At 39.2% G+C, this 8356-nt stretch overlaps 1 long non-coding RNA gene across 1 annotated transcript; it reads left to right on the top strand.

Moving 5' to 3' along the window:
* The first annotated feature begins 6150 nt into the window (after nucleotides 1–6150).
* On the top strand, nucleotides 6151–6929 carry LOC131995325 (uncharacterized). Its single transcript, XR_009397381.1, has 3 exons — nucleotides 6151–6407; nucleotides 6516–6627; nucleotides 6681–6929. It is a non-coding gene; the product is annotated as an uncharacterized LOC131995325 (long non-coding RNA).
* Nucleotides 6930–8356: the final 1427 nt, after the last annotated feature.

Genomic DNA, 8356 nt, shown 5'->3' with positions numbered 1-8356 from the left:
AAGACTAATATCAGACGAACACACACCATGAAAGTACCGATAGAACAGCGCCAAACAACCCACATTGTGACGATGATGAAGGGAGGCAATAGAGTTGGATACCCCACTGTCCCCAATCAGCGCCATCGCCCTCCTCTGTACATGGTCCAGTAGCTCCAGGGATGATTTTGAAGCTCCAGCCCATATATGTGAGTTGTAATCTATTTTCGGCCTTATGAAAGTGGTGTACATGTTAAGAAGATCAGACGGAGTGAAGTAATTCTTACACAGTTTAAGGAAGCCTAAACACTTGAATGCTTCTTTCGACGCTTCAAATACATGTTTAGCCCAACGGACATCAGTTTGTATTTTCATGCCCAGAATATCAAGAGCTTCTGATTGCTCAACATGTACACCGTTGATAGACAAAGATGATCATAATGAGTCAGCGAATCGTTTGTGTGACAAATCACTAAGTCTTCCGTGCATTAAAATCTACTCGATTCATTCGACCCCACTCAGAAATGGCCAGCAAATCCTGGCAGAGTGTATCGTCCATAACCCGCCTCTTGTCCTCAATCTCTCGAAGACTCGGCCTATGGTCGAATGAGTACGAATGACAGAGATTACTGTCATCCGCAAATGACTAGATCGGATTCGATGTCTGACCCAACTGATCGTTGAGGAGAATTAGAAAAAGAGAAGGAGAAAGAACAAAGCCCTGGTGTACACCTGCTGTCAATTTGTGCTCATTGAATGAGAACCCATCAATAACGACTCGAATAGTGCGATCTCTGAGAAAGTTCGAAATTAATCGAACGAAGCCATTACCGACTCCCAATGCGACAAGCTTTGATAGTAGTGCACCGTGCCAGACCCTATCAAATGCCTTGGAGATTTCCAAAACCACAACCTTACTCCCACCAAATTGGTGGATTGAGCGACTCCAACGTTCCGACAGAAGTGCCATGAGGTCGACGGTACAGCGATTTCTGCGGAACTCAAACTGTTGGTCGCTAAGAAGCCCATTAGACTCTAAATGCCTCACAAGATGGTGATCAACCATGCTCTCCATGACTTTGGAGAGAGCGGATCATATCGCAATTGGCCGATAATTCGCAGGGTTATTTGCCTCACCCTTCTAGGGTATTGGCTGAACGTTCGCAATCTTCCAACGCTCCCGAAAGAATGAAAAAATATTTGGGGCATGATGCCAGATACATTTTCGATTGAGGGGAGTGGTTAATTGCTAACCGGCAGGGAAGAGTTCGCTGCAAATATATCAGCCAACAGGTTACCATTATCAACCGGGTCAGTGAACGCTTGATCGTCCTTAAAAAGAGTTGGAATAGATGAAGAACTACACTTTACTCTTTTCACGAACGACCAAAAGCTTTTACTTCCTCGTGTAGAAGCAAGAGCTTTAGTACGCCGACGCTGTTTGTAAAGAAATTTTTCGAGACTAAGCATATTGGCACACGAAGATCTTGCCTTGCGCAGCAGTTCCGTATTTGAACATTCGCAAATTGTTGGGGGTTTTAAAGCGATCTGGATGGTTCAACGGTAGGAACTTTAAGGCATTTTTCTTCTTTTATTCCTGTAATATCGCAATGGACGAAAACGTCTAAGTGAGACGTTTGCGGAAGCTGTGAGGACATCGAAGAAGAAGAGACTATAGAACACTTTCTGTGTGTGTATCGCGCACTGGCAGTCAGAGTGAGTTCCACCTTAGGTTCTAATTTCTTTGAGGACCTGTCTGATATAGCGGATTTGAACATTCGTAAGTTGTTGGGCGTTTTAAAGCGATCTGGATGGTTCAACTGTAGGAACTTGAAGGCATTTATCTTTTTTTGTTCCTGTGGTATCACAATGGACGAAAATGTCTAAGTGAGTCTGACGGTAGACTGCCACTGAAACTTAACCTAACTGTGCCAATTACGGTTCAAATCAATCTATAACCTGATATAGCTCCCATATAAACCGGTCTCTTTTATCCTTGTTCGGTTCCTAGAAGCTTTAATTTCTGCAGGTTTGACAGATGTTTGGTATGTAGAATAAAATTATTCCTTTAGAAAAAAGTGTAAAAAAAGTATATTTGATTAAAGTTCATTCTAAGTTCTATTAAAAATGCATTTACTTTCTTTTAAAAAATCCGCAATTACTTTTTGGGCAACCCAATATTTTGTATAAATTTTTAGCAGAATCCTTGGTGGTGGGTTCCCTGATTCTGCCCGGCTGAACTTATCAAGCTTTTACTTGTTTTCTGTTATTCCAACTTTCGGTTGCAAAGAGTCAAAGGAAAATACGAACAAATTTTCGAACAAATGCCCGAATCAAAACAGAAAAACCCGAAAAAATTGCAACCCTCAATGTGAAACCAATTGGGATACTTGGAACATGTTGTGTCTTTAACGCTTGTTTTCTTGCGGTATTGGGTAGACTTAGCAGAAACCCTCTCTTCTGCTTCTCACCCTCTTTGATTCAAAGTTCGCCCTGGGCGAACTTAGTGCGTATTTACCTGTTTCGTTTCACTGTACATTCTTGTACGTACATTCAGATCGTGTTTTATATTCTCTCTTTAGCAACCTATACTAACACACATGCACATCATCCGAATTACTTAACGTTTGTAGTTGTAGCCGGCAACAACCACTAATATTATTGAAGTTAAAGCGGTAACATAAACATTCGGAATTTACATAAGCAACAGAGCAAACATGGTACGAAGCACTTACAACAACAACAACAATATGCAAGAGCATAAAGTAACCGACATACAGTACCAGAGAGTACTACAGAGCCATTAAAAGTAAAGCAAAAAAATGGGCAGACACACTCTCACTCGTTGTTACAGTAAAACAATAACACCTCCACAACAGTATCATGTGTAAGTATGTGGCCCTATGTGTAGGTGGATATATGATATATGATTACAGTGCAGCGAGGGTTGTGAGAAGGCCGAGGAAAATGGCAGATTCGGCCGGAGAAGGCAAATTATTGCCAGAGGCCACCGTAGCGCAGAGGTTAGCATGTCCGCCTATGACGCTGAACGCCTGGGTTCGAATCCTGGCGAGACCATCAGAAAAAATTTTCAGAGGTGTTTTTGCCCTCCTAATGCTGGCAACATATGTGAAATACTATGCCATGTAAAATTTCTCTCCAAAGAGGTGTCGCACTGCGTCACGCCGTTCGGACTCGGCTATAAAAAAAAGGAGGTCCCTTATCATTGAGCTTACACATGAATCGGTGTGCACGCATTAATATGTGAGAAGTTTGCTTCTGTTCCTTAGTGGAATATTCATGGGCAAAATTTGCATTTGCGAATTATTGCAGTACATTGAATAGTGGCGCATCGTAAAATGCTTATACCCTATTCCATTATACAGCATTGATTACCGTGCTTCAGATAGTGTCTTCAGAGCGACTGAAACATATGTTCTATTTTGACACCTTACAGCTGTTCCAAAGCTGGACCAAAGCAATCAATATAAAATCGATTTCGAAGATCAGTGGAATGAATGTGATCGAATGAGGTACAATTTTCCCGATTTTAAACAAGTTGAAAATTGAGTTTTGTGGCGGTGGATGGGTCATTTCGCCCATAGTGAGACGGTCGAAATGGCTAGATCGACTTAAAATGTCATGGCTAATCGCCTCCCTGCCTGAACCGATTTTTGTACTGTTCCACTATTTGTGATAGAACCGATTGGAACTATAACATCTGTATTGTAATGTCCAAGAAGGAAATGATGCAAAAGTTTTGTTAATTCGAGGCATCCTAGAGCTGACATATAGAGAGGACTGCGGGAGCCATTGAAGAGCTAGCATCAGTCGGGCGGGGGGATTCGGTCCTTCCATATAAAAGTCTTTTCCCACTACATCAAATTATTGTAGACTCCCTATTTTGTGTATCAAAAAAAAAACTTAACATATCGGAAACTAAAAAGTGGGCCAAGCCAACTAGTCATTCAAAACTGCCCATAACTAGTTAGTAAAAAAAAACGAAAAACGAAACTCAAAACTTGCAAAAGGCATCTATCGACTGTCTACATTGTCTCAATATCCCACTGTTGTCACTGTGGGACCGCACGTCTTTACCCTCGCCATCCAATGTCTTCATAGTGCGAATTTCAACTGAAGACCCCATTACAACTTACCACACCTTCTTCTTTACGGTTTCTTACAAGAAAACATCTTCAATTTTCCTTTACCAATTCATAATAATCTTAACAAAACGATATTTATTAAAGACGGCAAATAGTTCAAACTTCATTTTTTTTTAGATAATAAATATTAAATATTATTTATACGCAAAAAAAAATCTAATCATTTTCATCCCTGAAGGGGTTAAATTTTCAATTGTATCTTTTGATGCAAGCAAAAGAAAAAAAAGGCGAACAGACAAACATATGAATGGTATATCAAAAAAATATCGTATGTACGTTTGCATCATTGATCAAATGCAAAGACTATGCAAAACATAAAAAAAACAAACTTTAAAGTGTTATACTTGTTTCGAACAGTTGAAAATTCAAAGAGAGTGATAAATTAAGAGTAGCTTAACCATGATCTCTCACTGCCTTTGCATTATTCCAATGAAATTTATATGTTTGTTTGTTTGTACAGTTTTTTACTATTTTTTCTTTCCTTTATTTTTGTACACTCTCGTAGTACTTTAGTTATGGGAGCGCGAGACAAATGTTTTTGGGTTCTCTTTGATATAGAGCAAATCAAGACTTACCAGCACTGCCGCTACACGTCGAAGGCCTCCTCCATGAAGTGGGTGATGGTTATTGCTGTGTAAAAGAAATTAAAAAAAAAACAAATGTCTCATGCATTGACTTTGCAATGCTTGCAACAAAAAACGCATCGAAGTATCTGCTTCTAATATAAGATACTGCCTAGCATTCTACACTCAAAAAAAAAACAGAATAAATCAAAAAGAAAAAATATATAAATAAATTAAAAATAAGATAGATATATGATGGTTATGGTGGTGGCTTATTCCTTGTCGCTGCGGGTCGTCTAAGCTGGTTGATGGATGAGTTGAGCCATTCTCATCTCAGCTATCTTCGTGCCTTGGCTATGGCAAATTCATTCGGTTTTTGGGATTTAACAAGCCAATAAGGTGTTAGACGAGGCCAAAGGCCTTGGTTGGTGGGCAAAAATTATTAAAAATTCAAAGGGCTGCAACTGCGTCGGGTGCAATCGAAAAAAATATATCACGCTGCACTTCTGCCAGCGTGATTTCATCAAAAATAGATTCTGGTCTAGATTCCAGCACAATGTAATGCACCAGGTGATCTCAATGGCGATTCCTGCACAATATTCTTTGGGAAAATTTGGTGCTGTATCGTGCACTTATTCCCTAATGCACAAGGAAAAGTGAGGCTGGTCGATCAAATTAAGATTTTCCCAATCACGAGGTGCACTGACTCTTAGGCGAATCTAAGATAAAAACACTGTCATGCTAAAAAAAATCACCAAAATACAAAGCCAAAAAGGATCCCTTACCTCTTTCAAAAAATGACACAAACATTTACAAAAAAAATATTCTAAAAAAGTTATATTTGCACTATTCGAACTTCACTAAGCAAAATAATTAAACGATCCGTGGGATAAAGTCTGGATTTTATTTAAAGAGTTGATGCTTTCCCTTTCACAGTTGGCAGACAATAGGAAGTTCTGAAGTTGGTTCTGCCACTTGCAGCTCCTCATCCGTGCAAAAAAAAAAAAAGGTCGAAAGGAAACGTCAAAACTAATCTCACTTCATGTTGCCAATTGCATTGACCACATATGGTTGCCACAATAAAAAAAAAAACCTCATTTCGGACATTCAATTCCAAAATGCAACTTCTAGACCTAGAGAAATGTCCAATTAAATCTGTTGGTAAGGATATTATCTGGAAAGTCTCATTTTTTTCCTATATCCACAAAAAGAGAAAAAATCTATATAAATTTGCAAGTCTTGCATCAAATGACCGGCCGAATAGCCGCTTGTGGGTACGTTTCTTGTACACAGTAGTGAATTGTACGTACAAGTGCTTGCTGCTATAAAATTCCATATCAAAACAAAATGGGTGTAATAGAAAATGATTTTGATAGCACATCATCGACCTGTTTCTATTTATTGTTTTGCTATTATAGACATTACTTAAAAAAAGACATAACTGTTCCTTATTGGAACACATTTTTTCTAAAGAATTTATAATAAAAAAGAATTTGAATTATAAAGAAAAAAAATTTTGAAATTCGAAATGACGTTCATAAAAAATTCCAAATTGAAGAAGAATTGAGAAGAAGCTGACCGGGAGCCGTGGACAAAAAATCAAAAAAGGGTATTTTGTATACAAATGTCGTGGCATAATAATAATTTAATGGGTATATGCTAATGCATATAAAAAATTAAATGATGTTAAAACCAAACCGTAAGTAGGTGGAAATAATTTGCAGAAAAATATTCTCACAAATTCCTGTTTTTTCTCGTTCCCGTTGCCATGGCCGGAGTCAAATCTTGAAATGTGACAAAAATACAGTATTGTGAACATGGTGAGTTATCGCAAAAAAATTCATAAAGACTGGCCAAATTTCGTCCTCCATGGACAAAATTCACAAGGGCCTTCAGCTGATGACTTCAAATGGGCAAATGTAAGTTAAACTTCGTTAAGTGTAATAAGATTCATGTGAATTACCCCCAATAGACACATTCAGACCATATATGAACTGGGCATTTTAATGCGTGTAATGAAATTGATTGTAGAATCTTGAAAGTAGGTAAAAATCGTGCGGACAGACAAAAGGATAGACAGATGGTCGGACAGTCAATGGCAGTCAGGCATTTCAAGTGTTACAAACGGAATTGTAGCTGTGCCATACCAAAACTAGGCACATAAAAGGTGAGCAAATCATGAAGAAATGTTGGTGCTCATATTGCAAAACAAAAAAAACACACTATCTCCAGCAAAGGTTCATTACACATCCCTGGTAATAGAAGTTGCATAGACTTCTACACGGATGGTTTCAAACTAGACGACCAGGCTTTAGGGTGTACTCTTAAAAGCTAAAACTGGTCATATCGAGAAGGTTACCCGACTACTGCAGTGTGTATCAAGCGGAGATCCTTGCAATTAAAGATGTGGTGGAATACTTACTTATTTTCATTGGCTATGACAGAACATTGGTTCCACTAGCCGAATGTTGAATAGCGTTCCAAGCGCCTGGATCTTCTGCGCTCATTCTAAAATCTCCGACACCAAGTTTCAAGGTGTCTCCCGCCACTTGAACTATCTTGGTCGGTATTTTGGTCGTTTGTGTGTACCATCGTGTTTGCCTTCAAAAGTCTTCTTTGCTGGAGCTTCTTCGTCAATTCTGAAAACAAACGCAGCCGTTGTAGTTTGATACGTGTAACTATGCTATCGTCGCCATACAGCTCGTGGCTCATGCGACGCCTATATTCTCCATTAACTCAAAATGGTCCATATATTTTACGAAGAATCTTTCTCTCAAATACTCCAAGCACTACCTCGTCTGTGGATTAATATCCACACCCTCTTTTCAACCTAACCTATCTCAAATGTGGGGTTCCCAACTTTCTCAATTTTCTTTATCTGATCGGTCGTACAGGGGTTTTGGGACTTGATATCATCCATTTTTTTTATTTCTGTTTACTGTCAGACCCATTTTTAAGGAATTTTTTTCGAATTTTTCAAAGTCTTCTGTAACTGCTTCCGCTGACCGAACCATGACCCATGTGCCACATATATTCACATCTGCATCTCGTATAATCTTCTTCAGCAAAATATTGAAGAGACCAAACAATAGGCTGTCTCCTTGTCTGAAACTTCGTTTGGTATTAAATGTTTCGGAGAGATTCTTTCCTATTCTTACTAAGGAACGCGTATCAGCAAGAGTCATCCTGCAGAGTTTTATTAATATTGCAGGGTTGGTATCCTTCAGACATGGCTTAGAATACCTTTGAACGTAAATGAGTATCGAAGGCGGCTTTGTAGTCAACAACGAGATGGTAGGTGTGGATTGGTCCCTCTCGGGTCTTTTCCAGGATTTGGCGCAGTGTGAATATCTGGTCTAGGGTGAGTTTACCAGGTCTAAAGGTGAATTGATAAGGCCCAATTATCTTATTGACTTTAGGTTTAAACCTTTCACACAGTACGTTCGAGAGTATCTTGTATGCGAAGCGGTGGAGACTTATTCCTCTATAGTTGGCACATTCCGTCTTGTCTTCTTTCTCGTGTGAGGGTCATAGTATGCTGAGGTTCCAATCATGGGGTATGCGTTCTTCTAGCCACATTGCGCAGATAAGCTGATGCGTACGCCATATCAGGGTGTCACCCCCGGTCTTTAATAGTTCAGCGGGTAA

This window comes from Stomoxys calcitrans, chromosome 2 (genome assembly GCF_963082655.1).
Source record: "Stomoxys calcitrans chromosome 2, idStoCalc2.1, whole genome shotgun sequence".
NCBI lineage: Eukaryota > Metazoa > Arthropoda > Insecta > Diptera > Muscidae > Stomoxys > Stomoxys calcitrans.
This window is presented reverse-complemented; position numbering and strand designations above follow the sequence as displayed.